Genomic DNA, 15,580 nt, shown 5'->3' on the forward strand with positions numbered 1-15,580 from the left:
TCTGTGGTATAAGAGCTTTGAAGAAATTTTTCAGAAATAGGATGAGAAAATAATTCCTGTCCAATGTAGTAAATCACTTAAGAATAATTTCATGTGAATGACTGAAACATAGGAAGCTTTGAGGAAATAAAAGGAGAATGGTTATAATGAATGCAGCTTATGTGGCCTTTTAATTTCTGAATTATTCTTTATTGGAAATTACATAGTAAATACTAAAATTTATTTTGCCATGTCTTTTAGCTTTTCATCATTAATCTGTGCCATATCACCTAATATCCCTCATCTTGCAGGAAATTGTGGGCCATGTTTTTTAGGGATTGAATCAAATTACTCCAATCATTTTAATTTCTGCATATTTGTGAAGAGATAATTGTCCAAAGCTTAAGTAAGTTTCCACTTGAAACTTGCAGATTTTGCGGATAGTTTATCAAACTTCTATTGCAAAATATACCAAGGCATAGATATCAATACAGGCATTTATCAAGTTGTTTACATGTTCATTAAGAAAAAAGATTAATCTTTGTTCTACCTGTAAAATGAATATAATTGACCTTATGGGTACATATTGACCAATCAAATAATCCTAAATAATCCTACATCACTGGAAAGGACAAAAGATTTGTCTTAATTTATTTTTTTTAAGTACTAATAAAAGAACCCATGTCTATATAGAAACACTTTCTTGAGTCCACCTGGCTGAAAGTCAGAATGCACAGCAGGGAAAAGGAGAAATGGTTGAGTGCACTTGTAATGTAAACACTTGTGAAGTCCTGGCTACTTGAAAATTTAAAGTAGATGTCTGGTGCTATTCATAAATCAGTGATCTGTGAGTGAATCTGATGGCTGATCCAAAGAAGAAAGGAAAATTCCTTCACTCAGTGCCTTTTTTCTATTGACAAGTAATCAGGGTCATTCACACACTCCTGTGATAAAATTTACTTTGTAGGTGTTCATTTCTGAGGCGGATGTTTAAATGAACTACCATTTACCTTTTATGAGTGGATATTTGAGTGAATGCAGCACAGTACACTATTATTGCAGAATTGTCCTATATAATATAATTTACACTAATTCCTTATTCATTTAATCAATTTATTCCAAAAACATTGACTGACCATTTATTATGTACCAGACACTATGCTAGTTAGACATTGTAAATTCAAAGTTAAAATGATCAAATCAAAACACAGAGGTCCTGTGCTAGTTTGTCATGAACTATCCGAGGCGCCTGCAACCCTGTAAATTTTTGCTCATAGCTAGTGTTGAGTTAGTTCAATTAGTGAATTTGTGATAAACCACACATTTTTCAACCAAAAAATATTCCTTCTACTTTGGTTATTTTACTCATTTATAAAATATCTAATTACCAAGAATTCAGAGTCCAAACTAATGGTTGTGTAAAAGTAATCCCCGAATGATCATATATCCATCTTTCTCTAAACACAGAAATGCACCTGTTTTTCTATTTGTTGGAAATGCATTTGACGATTTCTGGAATTGAGCCCAGAAGCTGAGAACTCCAAATTTTACACTGTAGGAAATTAGTGCTCTTGTTGAACACTGCAAGAAATAATTTAGTGATGTATAAACAAAGAGCATTTTAAAAACAGAATGTTAGTACCAGGAAAGAAATCTGTTTTCCAACTGATATTCTAATTCCCTTGTCCATCTTTAGCCTTTTGTAATGACTGGGCCAACTCAATGGGATCACCTATGGATGGAGCCAGGTGGTAGGACCAGATGCTCCCATCAGTCGCTTCGGCCTCAGATGAGTCCTTCCTCCTTTGCTCTTTGACTTCTCCAGTCAATGAGCCCTGTCTTCCTTTCTCTGACCACATGCCTGCCTGCAATCTCACTATCAGTAAATGGAGGCTTATTTATCTTGTGGCTTCTCTTGTCTTGTGTCCTAATTCCTTTGAAAAGATGACCCAGCTTGATGTGATTAATTTTCCCAGCTCTGAATTTATGGTCTGGTACCTCACACCTTTAATTGGGTCCCCATCCCTCCTTTCAGATGTACTTGAAACTAAATGACTCTGCCCAAAGTCTTCTTTATGTATGTCAGCCTCTCAGAATCTCTTCTGTGCATCATGCTTAATGCTGTTGCACTCTGTGTCCAGCTTCCTCCCACCCTCAAGTGTCTGACCCATTTACCACCTCGCTAGACCTCCTGAGAGCATCCATCTGTTGGCTTTGTCTGCTGTTATAGCCCCAACTCCTGGATTCTAGCCTTCCCTCTTTATACCATTACCAGCCTCTGCCAGACTGCATTTCACCATGCATTTTTGTGAACTCCAGTGGAAATATCTATTCTTTCTACCCTGATCTTCCTCATGTCAAAAGAAAATCCAATTGGAAAGTCTCTGTCAGATTAACTGGGAACTCCTTGTTATTTATAGTTTGTATGTTTAGTTTTATTAAGAAAGCTAAAAGTACCAATGGTTTCTATAAATCCACTGATTCAGTAACATTCAATATGTGCCAAGAACTGAGCTGGATAATTATTCCAGTTGGAATAGAATCCCATAGAGGTGATGTAGTGGGAGCCCTCATTTGGGGCGAAAAAGACGTAGATCATCAGGTGGTAACAGTGCAGTATGATAAGTACAGTGACAGCAATTAGAAAATGTGGTGTTAAAGCTGAGTTTTGAAGGAGAGGTAGACATGAGCTTGGCCAAGGCCACTTTGACAAGGCGGGGGGCGGGGGGGAGGTAGCTGTGAAGAGAAGAGACAATGGTCCTTCCATGCAAAGGGAGCCATGGATCAAATGGCTGATATGTGACAGAGCTTTGTGGGATCAAAGACTGCAAATGGTTCAGGTCTTCAAGAGGGAAGGGTATGTGGGGGAAATGACAGGAGCTGGGACTAGGACATAAGCAGAGGCCGGAGGGAGGGACTGGTAAACACCAGCATGCAACCTGAAGGTGGTCACTGAAGCACTGTAAGCAGAAAACTATCATGGGAAACTTTAAATTTTAGAAAAATCACTCTGATAGAAATATAGAGTATTTCTATCAGTTACCCAGACTACAGAAGTGACAATGGGCCACATTCAGGCTGTAGCAATGGAAACGTGGATGAGGCTCCTGTACAAGGTTTTACATAGGTAAAATGTTTAAATTTCCAAGTAGGGAAGGCTGTGGGGTGGAGTTCATTGGTGAGAGACAATGATAAATTTTATTTTAGAAGCAGTAGAGAAACAAAAAGTCACCTAAGAATTCAAGGTATTGTTTTTCAGGTGATTAAGTAACAACAGACATTTTTAGTATTGTCATTCAAAATCAGAAAAGACATTTTCTGTCTTTGGAATGAGGTGTTCCATTGTGTATTTTATGTCTTTTAACAAGTTTTATCTACAAAGATGAGGGTGTTTACAGAACAAATAATGTACACTGCAGTGAAAAATCTTTTTCTAAATATTGTACGCCAGCCTCACCAAACGCTTTGTCCCTCTGCTGTCTATTAAGATTTTCTCATATGCTAATATGAAACACGTGCAATGCAATCTTGGCAAGTGTGCTTCGACAAAATAAATTTTTGCTTTTATAATCATTCTAAAGACTGAAAGTTGCTGCCTGATTTACCTAGACTCTTGGATCTCCTTACCAACTTCTATAATGTCTCCTTAAAATGGTCATCACTTGACAATCATTACTATGATTCAAATGAATACTTCCTATATTAGTTCTCTAGAATGCAAAATTTCTCTCCTTTTTTTCTGAAAGATTTTATATTCTTCAAAACTCTTTTTGAATGCTAACCTAATTAGGTATACTTATAAATTATAATGCATTGAATGCCCCATTTATTAAAAGTTACCCAATGAAACTTATTTTCAAAGAATGATAATAACTCTGGCAATATTATAATATATACAAAATAATTCCTCCATGGTGATGCTCAGTTTATTGTTAGTTGTAATAAATATTAGAACTGCATGAATGTATATTTTATCTTAGCATTCTTCAAATAAAAGCACAACTTATTTTACCTATTTTAAGCCATTCTACAGTTATTGAATGCATATTTTGTAAGTAAAATCTAATTTTGCATTTTAAAACATTTAATAAGCATACATTTTTAGTTAGGTAATTATAATACAGTAATAAAATGCAGCCAAAACCACTATTTCTTCCACAGTTGAATTAGAAAAAGGAATCATCTGATATTCCAAGTTAAGTAATAATTTAACAGAAATACAGATCAAACTATGGTAGCAAGTTTAAATGGAATTCAGAACATGTAAATTAAGGATCTTTTCTGGGTCACTTGATCACAAATATGCAAGTTTAAAGATCAGGGCTACTGTCCTCATCCATCTGCAGAATAGTTCATTTCTTCCCAGAAATGTAAATAGATCCAGTAGTTGACAAATTTGTCTCATTACTATTGTGACATAGAAATTACTTGAATTCAAAATAAAGATGTCTTGAAATTTAAGCAGAGATGGAAACAATCCTTTTGCCCAATTTTTCTGGGCATAGCGGTCTTATGGTCTGGGTAAAATCCAACATATGTTATTGTTCTAGTTTGCTAATGCTGCCGGAATGCAACACCAGAGGTGAATTGGCTTTTATAAAAGGGGGTTTATTTGGTTACACAGTTATAGTCTTAAGGCCATAAAGTGTCCAAGGTAACACATCAACAATCAGGTACCTTCACTGGAGGATGGCCAATGGCGTCCGGAAAACCTCTTTTAGCTGGGAAGGCACATGGCTGGTGTATGCTCCGGAGTTCTGGTTTCAAAATGGCTTTCTCCCAGAATGTTCCTCTCTAGGCTTCAGCTTCTCTCCAAAATGTCACTGTTAGTTGCACTTGGGATATTTGTCCACTCTCAGCTTCTCCAGAGCAAGAGTCTGCTTTCAATGGCTGTCTTCAAACTCTCTCATCTGCAGCTACTGTGCTTTCTTCAAAGTGTCCCTCTTGTCTGTAGCTCCTCTTCAAAACATCACTCTCAGCTGCACTGAGTTCCCTCTGCCCGTCAGCTCATGTATATGGCTCCACTGATCAAGGCCCACCCTAAATGGGTGGGGCCACACCTCCATGGAAATATCCAATCAGAGTCATCACCCACAGCTGGGTGGGGCACATCTCCAAAGAAACACTTAAAGAAATCTAATCAAAACCGATAACGTCTACCCACAAAAGATTACATCAAAGATAATGGCATTTGGGGGACACAATACATTCAAACTGGCACAGTTATTTTAATTTTATATTTATTATGTGAGTCATGGTAGATGGGATGTTTTCTAAAAGAAAATAGGAGGCGGTATACGCATTCTGTTTATTTTCTTTCCAGTCCTATGTGCATATATACCATAGGTAATGATAATCATTAACACTTTTTTTTGGCAGTGACTACCAACTTTGAACTACCTATAGATGGCAAACCAAGGAAATACTTATAATCCTATTATAGAATTTTCAGAAATATTATGCCTTAGATAGTTCTCTCTAAGCTATTGTGCAGTGTTTTGTCTTAATTCAGTAGTAGTAAACATAAATAAAACTAATATAGGTAACTGTAATAGATTTCCCTGCTTCTACTCTTGATACCTGTTCTGGTTTGCTAATGCTGCAGTTTTGCAAAACACCAGAAATGGATTGGCTTTTATAAAGGGAGTTTATTTGGTTACAAAGTTACAGTCTCAAGGCCATAAAGTGTCCAAGGTAAGGCATCAACAATAGGGTACCTTCACTGGAGAAAGGTCGTTGGCATCCGGAAAACCTTTTTTACCTGTAAAGACACGTAGCTGGCATCTGTTTGCTCCCAGGTTGCATTTCAAACTGGTGTTCTCTAGAATGTCAGTCAGCATTCAGTGGCAATCTTCAGAATGTCTCTGTAAGCTTCAGCTCTAAGGTTCTTCTGTTTGTTAGCCCCTTTATAAGATGCCAGTGAACTAATCAAGGCCTACACTGAATGGGCAGGACCACAACTCTTTGGAAACATTCAATCAGAGGTCACACCCTAACCAAAGGTGTCACTCACAGTTGGGTGGGTCATATCTCCATGGAAACACTCTTATCAGAAGGTTCCACCTAATCAACACTAATACCTCTGCCCCTACAAGATTGCATTAAAGAATATGGCTTTTTCTGGGGGACATAATATAGACAAACCAGCACAACACCCTCGAGTCTAGTAGCTGGAGTGATCCTTCATCAGTGTAAAACCCTATCCTTTCCTTACTTGAAATCATGATTCCTCATCTCATTTAGAATAAGCCTAAAGTCCTTACCATGACCTAGAAGACCCTCCATAATCTGGTCCTGGGGTCCATCTGGTCTTCCTCTCCTTTTACCTGATTCCACTCATTCTGCTTCTACTACATTGTTCTCCTTGGGTTCCTTAATGCATCAAGCATTATCAAACTCTTAGACTTTGAACATGCGGTACTGTGGCAGTTTAAAAAATATGTCCACACATTCTTTACCCATTTTCATTCAAGAGGTGGAACCTAATGCCCCTCCCTAGACCTATGATTGGAATAAAGCAGAAGTGACAGTGTATCGCTTTGGAGATCAGGTCATAAAAAGGTGCTGAGTCTTCCACCTTGGTTGCTTCCTCTCTCAGATCATTCACTTTGGGGGCAGCCAGTTGCCATGGCATCAGGGCCCTCTTCCCCTCTGGAGAGGCCCATGTGAGGAGCAACTGAGGCTTCTGGCTAACAGCCACGTGCAAGAACTTGGGAGCAGGAAGAGTATCTTGCACTCTGTAATCCTAGTCAACCCTTTAGATGGCTGCAGCCCCAGCCAACAGCATGATTGCAGCCTCATGAGAAACCCTGAGCCAGAACTATCTAGCTAAACCTCTTATAAATTCCGGAACCACAGAAACTTTGAGATAATTAATGTCTGTTGTTTTAAGCCACAGACTTTTAGGGTTATTTGTTATACAGCAGGAAATAACCAATGCATGCACCCACAAAGCACTCTTTCTTCAGATCTCTGCACAAAGTACACTTTATCAAACAGGCCTTTCTTAATCACCCCAATAAATTACCACTTCCTGTTTCCCTCATTCTCTATCCCCCTTACCCTGCAATATTTTTATTTATCGTACTTATCCCTTCTTGACATATATTTATTTGTTTTTTTTTTTAATTTGGTTTTTTATTTATCGCCCCTCTAAAATGTAAGTTTCATGAGAGCAGAGGCTTTGACTACTCTGTTTATGATTGTAACCTTCTGATTTAAAATAGTGCATGGCATATTGTAGGCTCCAAATAAATATTTGGTGAATGAATTATTGGGCAATAGAGTTAGAAATATGTATGACAGCCATGGTCTTTAGTAAACTTATAATCTAAAGAAAAGAATATATAAATGAAAAATATATAGCTGTATAATATCAGATAGCATTTGTAATGAACCATGTTAATGATACAAGTATTAATATTAAAAGACAGTGGGTTTTGGCCTTTTTTAATCCCAGAATTCCTGAAAGATTCCTCAGGTGATTTTTATCACAGTATCTGTGACATTATGGTTGGTGTGGAGGGGTAAATGACTGGACTGGAGAAGCATCCCACAGAATTCTGACTTCTACCCAACACTTCATCACTCATCTACCTCCACCCAAAGACTTAATTCCACTGTCTTTAGAGTACAGAGTAATTCCTGAGAAGTAAACCAAAGTAAGCTTTGTGGAAGAAGTAGGAAAGAAAAAAGGAGGAATCCCTTTGACCGTATGTTCCAGTTTGCTAATGCTGCTATCATGCAAAATACCAGAAATGAATTGGCTTTTATAAAGGGAGTTTATTTGGTTACAAATTTAGAGTTTATTTGGCATGAAAATGTCCAAATTTAGGCATCAACATGAGTAGACCTTCACCAAAGGAAAGCCAATGGCGTCCGGAAAACCTCTGTTAGCTGGGAAAGCACCTGGCTGGCATTTGCTGATCCTGGGTTGTATTCCACCTCCTCTCTTAGCTTCTGGGTGTCCTTCAAAATGTTGCTCTTGGGGCATTTTGTCCTCTCTTAGCTTTCTGGAGCAAACTCTGAGCTAGCATCTCCAAATCATCAGCAAAAGTCTGCTTTCAGCAGCCATCTCCAAAATGTCTCTCTCAGCTTCTCTCCAAAATGTCACTCTTAGCTACTCTCCAAAATGTCACTCACAGCTGCTCTGAGGTCCTTTTTTTTTGTGAGCTCTGTTATAGGACGACAGTGATTAAATCAAGACCCATCCTGAATAGGTGGGGTCCACATCTCCATGGAAATAATCCAATCAAAAGTTTCACTCACAGTTGATTGAGTCACATCTCTATGGAAACGCTCAATCAAAGGTTTCCAACTTAATCAACACTCATACATCTGCCCCCACAAGATTGCATTAAAGAACATGGTGTTTTAGGGGACATAATACTTTCAGACCAGCACACCTTATATATTATGTGCTTAGATAACAATTGTCATAACAATTTGAAGTGGATAATATATATCAGGAGGTAGTGAGACCAAGAGTGGAGACATAAAGCAAGAGATGAGGTAAAATATTAGTGCTAGAGTAAAGAAAGTAGATTTTGTCTTTTAGACAATAGGATAGCATCACATGGTTTTGATAGGTGCAGGTTTAGCAAAGAATGGTTAATGTACAAAGCAGAGTTTTAGAAAAATATTGGTAGTGTTCAAAATGTTTCTTTTTTGAGTTCTCCATGGAAAGTGTATGGCACACATAGGACACTTAAAGAAAATATTGTCTGAATGGGTGGTTGGGTGGCTGACTGCACTATATGAAAGGAAATAGTATATCAAAAGGCATTATGAAAGAGAAATTACATAAGAGATCGAACTTGCTAAAGTTAATGCCAGGATTTGGATCTTCATTGATATAGGAACTGATAGCATCTCTTACAGAAATAGGGAAGCCAAGAGTAAAGAGGTGACAAGCAAGGACTATGATCTTGACCAGGAATGATTCTTAAATCTTTGCTGTATTTATCATTGCAATGTTGGCAACGGGACAGTATAAGCAATGGTGGCAGTGGGATCCTGGGATGTGTGTCATAAGAGAACTAAAAATCTAAAATGATTACATGCCAATGTGTAATCAAATTATATTATAATATAGTGAAATGTAAATCATTTTTACTTTTTATAAATGTAAGGAAATTTTATTTTGTGTATTGAATGAATTTGCATGATGCCAATATATTGATTTAACTTAATTGTAGAAGTTTTTTTTTTTTTAATTTTAATTAAAGGGAATGGGGAATATATATGGGTAGAATGAATAAAACTATTCAGTTGACTTTGAAATATTTTTAATTGTCAGAGAATTATGCTCAAATAATATCTACTTCTAGCAGGAATTAAGTACCATTAGGTAATTAGATAACTACAAAGTTAAAAAAAAAAAAAGCACAGGCCCATTTCATGCAATCAGTCAAAAGACTTCTAATTTGATTTCTCATTTCTTATTTCCTGTCCTCTTAATTAATTTATTTTGACAAATGAGAAAGTAGCAGGACAAAAACATATAAGGAAAGTAAGTGAGCTTGCAATCTATGAACCTTTACCATAAGCTTTCCCCTGATAACCTATGCTCTCAGATTCAATTCTCAGTGTTTGCACATTATAGTTAGTCCATATTAATGAGGTGTTATAATGGTTGTCTTTTTGATTCTGGCTTATTTCACTCTCAACATACTGTCTTCAAGGTCCATTCACCTAGCTGCATACCTCACAACTTCATTTCTTCTTGCTGTGGCTCAGTATTCCATTGTATGTATACACCATAGTTCACCATTCCATTTATCAGTGGATGTACCCTTAGGCCACCTCCATCCATTGCAAATTGTGCTGCCATAAACACCAGTGTGCAATGTACATTCATGTCCCTGTTCTCAGTTCTTCCAAATATATACTTAGTAATGGTGTTGCATGACCATATGGCAACCCCAGAGTTAGCTTCCTGTGAAACCACCACACTGCGCTCCAACTGGGCTGCACCATTCTACCTCCCTACCAACAGGGAGTAGGTACATCCCTCTCTCCACATTTTCTCCAGCACTTATATCCCTCTATTTATTTTGTGAACAGATTTATTCACATACCACACAATCCATTCTAAGTCAACAAGCGATGATTCCTGTTATAATCACATAATTATGCATTCACCACTACAATCTAAATGAGGACATTTCCATTTCTTCCACAGAGAAGGAGGAAAAGGAGAAATAAAAATAAAAATGTAAAAGATACAGTAAAAATAAAATAAAATACAATGAAAAAAATCGGACACCACCACCCCAAGAATCCCATATCACTTCCTTATAGCCCCCTCTTATAGACATTTAGCTTTGCTATATTGCCTTTGTTACAATTAGTGGAGGCATCTTACGATGTCACTGTTAACAATAAACTCTAGTTTTCATTGATTGTATTTTCCCCTGTACCATCTGATTTTCAACACCTTGCAATGTTGACATTCATTTGTTCCCCCTTATTTAAAAACGTTCTTATATATATTTGTACATTTCATCACCATCATTTACCACTCTAGCTTTTGCTAAGTTATACATTTCCAGTCTTTATCTTCTATCTTTCCTTCTGGTGTCATACATGCCCCTAGCCTTCCTCTTTCAACCATATTCACAATAATCTTTGGGTAGAGTATGTTAACATAACACATTATTGTGCTTTCCATTCCATTTCTGGATCTATCCTATTGAATCTTCGGTACTCCTTCAGCATCAAATGCCTGATCTCTAACCTCTTTCTATCTCCTGATAACTTGTGTTCTCAACTCTCAAATTTCACTCATCAATGTTAGTTCATATTAGTGAGACCATACAGTATCTGACCTTTTGTTTCTGGTTGATTTCACTCAACACAATGTCTACTGTCTATCATTTGTCTTTTGGATTTTATATGTCATATCTTATTTTATTTTTATTTTGTTTTCCCCTCACTGATAGTCTTCATTTCTACACTCTTTCCAAATCTCTCACTCCTGTCTTTTCCAATCTGCCTGTAGTGCTTCCTTTACTATTTTTTGTATAGCAGGTCTCTTGTTCACAAACTCTCTCAATGTCTGTTTGTCTGAAAATATTTTAAACTCTCCCTCATTTTTGAAGGACAGTATTGCCAGATATAGAATTCTTCTTTGGCAGTTTTTCTCTTTCAGTATCTTAAATATATCATACTACTGCCTTCTCAGCTCCATGTTTCTGCTGAGAAATCTGCACTTATTCTTATCCAGCTTCTCTCTTTGTCTTTAACATTTGATAATCTGATTATTAAGTGTCTTGTAGTTGGTCTACTCATATCTATTCTGTTTGGGGTATGCTGTGCTTCTTGGATCTGTAATTTTATGTCTTTTATAAGAGATAGGAAATTTTCAGTGATTATTTCGTCCATTATTCTTCCTGCCCCTTTTTCCTTCTCTTCTGCTAGGGGGAACACCCTTGACATGTATATTCATACACTTCATGTTGTCATTCAATTCCCTGAGACCCCACTCATAATTTTCCATTCTTTTCTCTATCTGTTCTTTTGTGTATAGGATTTCAGATGTCTTGTCCTCTACTTCATGAATCCTTTCTTCTGCCTCTTCAAATTTGCTGTTGTATGTCTCCATTTTGTTTTTAATGTCTTCTGTTGTGCCTTTCATTTCCATAAGTTCTGCCAATTGTTTTCTCAAACTTTTGAGTTCTTCCTTATGTTCACCCAATGTCTTCTTTATATCCTTCATCTCTTTTGCCATATCTTCCCTCAACTCATTGATTTGATTTTTGAATTGATTTAGCTATTTGTTTGAAAATCTTTAATTAGTTGTTTCAACTCCTTTATCTCATTTAAAGCATAAGTTTGTTACTTTGGGCCATATCTTTGTTTTTCCCTAGTATGATTCACAATATTTTGTTGTGTAGTCATCTGTTTTCCTTGATTACCCAAATCAAATTTTCCCAGACCAGATGGGCCCAGGTCACAAGATGAGATTCTATTCAATTTCAGGTTTCCCTGAGGCTGATACCTAGAAGATTGTCAGTCTTTCCTGTGAGGCCTTTAGACCCTCCTTTTCCTCTCCTGCCCAGCAAGTGGTGCTTGTCAGCCCACAGCTCCCCACCAGCATAAAGAAATTTGGTGCCTTTAATTCTCAGTGGACCCTGTCCCACCCAGGAGTCTAGGGTGTCAGAAGCCAAGCTTAACCTGTTTCTGTTTTTTTTGTTTGTTTGTTTGTTTTGTTTTGTTTTATTTGTCCCAGGCTGTGAGATCTGAGTTCTCTGAGGGAAGGCAGCCATTTGAGTTGCACCCCCCCCCAACACTTTTCTTACTGAAGATAAGCCCTTCAGGAAATTGTCTCCTACACTTGAGTTTTTCTTTTGACTCTCTGACTGTCAAAAGAAACTCCACTGTTGCCTGGGTTAGTGCTGAGAATTGAAAATGCCTGAGTGTCTCTAATGAGCTACTTAGAATGAGAGGGAAAAAAGGGAAAAAAGAAAGAAATCACCTTTTCAGGACTAGTCCCCAGCCCTCTAGTTCACCAGACAAGAACAGGAGTTGGTACCTGGTTCTGTGTGCCCCTTTTCTTGGGACACAGCCCTTTTCCAGTATTCTAAGCTCAGCTGTCTCCGGAAGCTTCTGTTTTTATTAATGTATGTATTTTTTTCTGTCAGCCCTGTCTCCTTTCTGCTGGGAGGAACCTCACTGTCCTTTCCTGCTTGCTCCAGATTTATCTGTGCTCGTAACTTGTATTCAGTAGTCCAAATTTGTTAGTTAAAGCCACGGTTGGAGCTTGGTTGAGCTACCTTCCCTTGCTCCCAGCACAGAGTGCTGCTTTTCCCCCAGGGAAGTGTTCTGACTCACCTGCCGTGCCAGTGGGGAAGGGGAGCGAGTTCTGTAGTTTGGGGAGCTTTGCTTACAGTTCTAAGCTGCAATCTCAGCTGGTCCACCTATTCAGGAGGTGTATGCTGTTGTCTGGTCACAGAAGTCTCCGTAACATTTGTTCAAGATTATTTACTAGTTGTTTCTGGCTGTTTGCTAGTTGTTCTAGGGCACTAACTAAATTCCACACCTCCCTATGCCACCATCTTGCCCCACCTCCTAGTGTAAATATCTTTTAAGAACTCACCATGATTACAGTTGATGTCTGTACAGATTATACACATTCCTTCTCAGTGTGCTTGAGAAAAGATAGAAATAAATGATGAAAGTGATGTGTCTTGAAAGGAGCTGATTGAAGACTGAGCCCAACTGATGACAGTAAAATGCCTCTGGAGGATTTTGAGCAATATCATTGCATGGAAAGATAGTTTCCATATATTCTGTATGCTGAAAGGGGAACATGCTGAGTGTGTTCTGTAAAGAAAGGTTGCAGTATTTCAGACATGACTGAGCCAAGATTTTAAACTGAAAAAGGGACTTTTGAGTGATTATATAGAATAACAGTACAGTTTCACCTTGGTTTGAGTACAGGGGCAAATGGAATATGAAAGATGATTTAAGATGCGTCTGAAAATTTACTTCTGGTTGACAGTTTCAGTGGTTTTTAATGTTTACCATGGATAATCACAGGCTCATAAATTCCCATTTATTCAAATAGTGTTCAGGAATTTTGAGGTGAAAAAAAGCACCTTCATGGAGAAAGAAAAGAATACCTTGCTTCTGTCCAACAGATGAATCAATAGAAAAGGCAAAACCAACTCATTCAGTTCACAAATACTTCTTTAAATGCCCATTATCCTAATTAAAAGCCACACTTGTGTGTAAATATGATGGACTGTTTCAAATTATAGAGGTGAGCATAACTGAGGTTGAAAAATATCCAGAAACTGGACTGAATTTTTCTCTCTGATTTTAGAGACTTTTGGAAACCAATTTTCAGACATCTTTCTATATATTTAGTATAAAATAGGATGAAGAAAGTGAGGCTCATGGTTTAAGTTTTAATTAATGGTAGATCAATTTTTTTGCCTCAGTTTCTCGATAGTAATCAAAATATGGTTCCTTAGTTCTTCTGAGACTTTTCAAATTATAGTTGAATAATATTAATAAAGAAAAGATGTAAGATTAAAGTATATGGCAACAACAATTTATTTGTGTGTGAGTGTATATATATATATGGAGAGAGAATTTTCTTGATTTATATTCCATATGAAAGCATACCAAATTTAGAACATTGAAACAATCTCTGCGCAATTTTTCTTTCTTTTCTTTAATCGGGAATAGTGTGCAATCTGAAAGTGTAATATACAGTGTTGATTTTTTTTTCTTCTATAAATCTATACTCAAGCTTCTTTTCCAAAGAGCAGATTGTACCTTTTCTGCCTTCGTTCCTCTCCAACACTGGCAGTTTGCTTTGCTCCTAAAAGATCTGGATAGAGAAGCTTTCTTGATTTGCATGAAGTATCCCTAATTTGTAATATACTGTATATCGATTTAATAGGATTAGTTAAGATTGAATGTTCCCTAGATTTTTCTAAAGGTATGAGGTAATTAACAAGGAATTTATTTTTTAAAGTTTGAGTTGAATGATTAACAAAAATGGGTAATTATCATTTTTGTCCATTAGAGAAAAAATACGTGGTTTGGTTTTTTGGAAGAATGGGTATGTACGAGTTTATGTGCAGATATTCAAATTATAGACAAATGTATAATATAAAAATACAAATTAGAAATTAAAAAGAGGTAGATTTGCTTAACATAACCTTTGTTTGCTAGGATCTCCTTTCCACTTCCTTTCCAAGGGCTATGCTTGTGTGTTTTCTGGATTTTAACATTAACAAGTACCTGCTCCAAGGACGTTTCAGAGAGCAAGCACCCCATCAGCAGCATTTCTAGATTGGGACCCATTTTAGCTGAGGCTTAGAGAATGGTGCAGTACACGTAATTTCAAATAAAATAGGCTTCTCCTTAGTTACTTGCCTGAATCTCAAGTTCTGACATTAACACAATTTCTGTCCTATTTCTAGAGGATACCATCCTACAGTTTTCTTAGGAATATGTTAATGGAAAATTGAAACTTGAGTTAGTAGGAAGACAAAAAAGTCTTACAAAGCTCTTTTCTTTTAAAATATGAAAGTCTTTTGTTTGTAGATATCACAGTATATGTTAAGTTAGAATTTAATACTAGATTCTAAACTCGGAATTATCATAGGTGCAAATTCAGCTATGCCCACCCTCGTTCTCATGTACTCTCTCGTCCCTCTTTCTTTTTATGGAAGTCCATGAAAAAAAAATAATCTCATTCCTGCTGGGGATCCGTTGAAAAAGGACTGCTTTTCCTATATAGAAGGAGCATATTTGCTTAGACTTAAGATTCAAATTTGAGGAATTTATGCAGCTTATTTCTATTCCATTTATATAAACTAGCACAATGTTTTCTCATAATTCTGAGGAATTCAAAAGTATTTCTTTTAAATATATAGATAACTTAAATTTCCAAGATGTACTTTACCCCCAAAAAAATTCCTGTGAGGAATTAATGATTAATATTTGAATATTATTGATACAGCAGAAATTGACAGAAATTATTTTATTAGTGATTAGGGAGTTTCATCTTTTTGCATTATTTATATAAAGTTAAATTTTTTTTCTTCCCTTTGTTAAATGGCTATTTTAAAAAAACTTTGAA

The 15,580-nt window shown here is 36.7% G+C and overlaps 1 protein-coding gene across 6 annotated transcripts in view; it reads left to right on the plus strand.

The window, feature by feature from the left end:
* Positions 1 to 15,580, plus strand: part of PTPRK (protein tyrosine phosphatase receptor type K) — a 604,460-nt gene that overhangs the window by 479,649 nt on the left and 109,231 nt on the right. The window lies entirely within an intron of this gene.

Source organism: Choloepus didactylus, chromosome 7 (assembly GCF_015220235.1).
Source record: "Choloepus didactylus isolate mChoDid1 chromosome 7, mChoDid1.pri, whole genome shotgun sequence".
In the NCBI taxonomy this organism is placed as follows: Eukaryota; Metazoa; Chordata; class Mammalia; order Pilosa; family Megalonychidae; genus Choloepus; species Choloepus didactylus.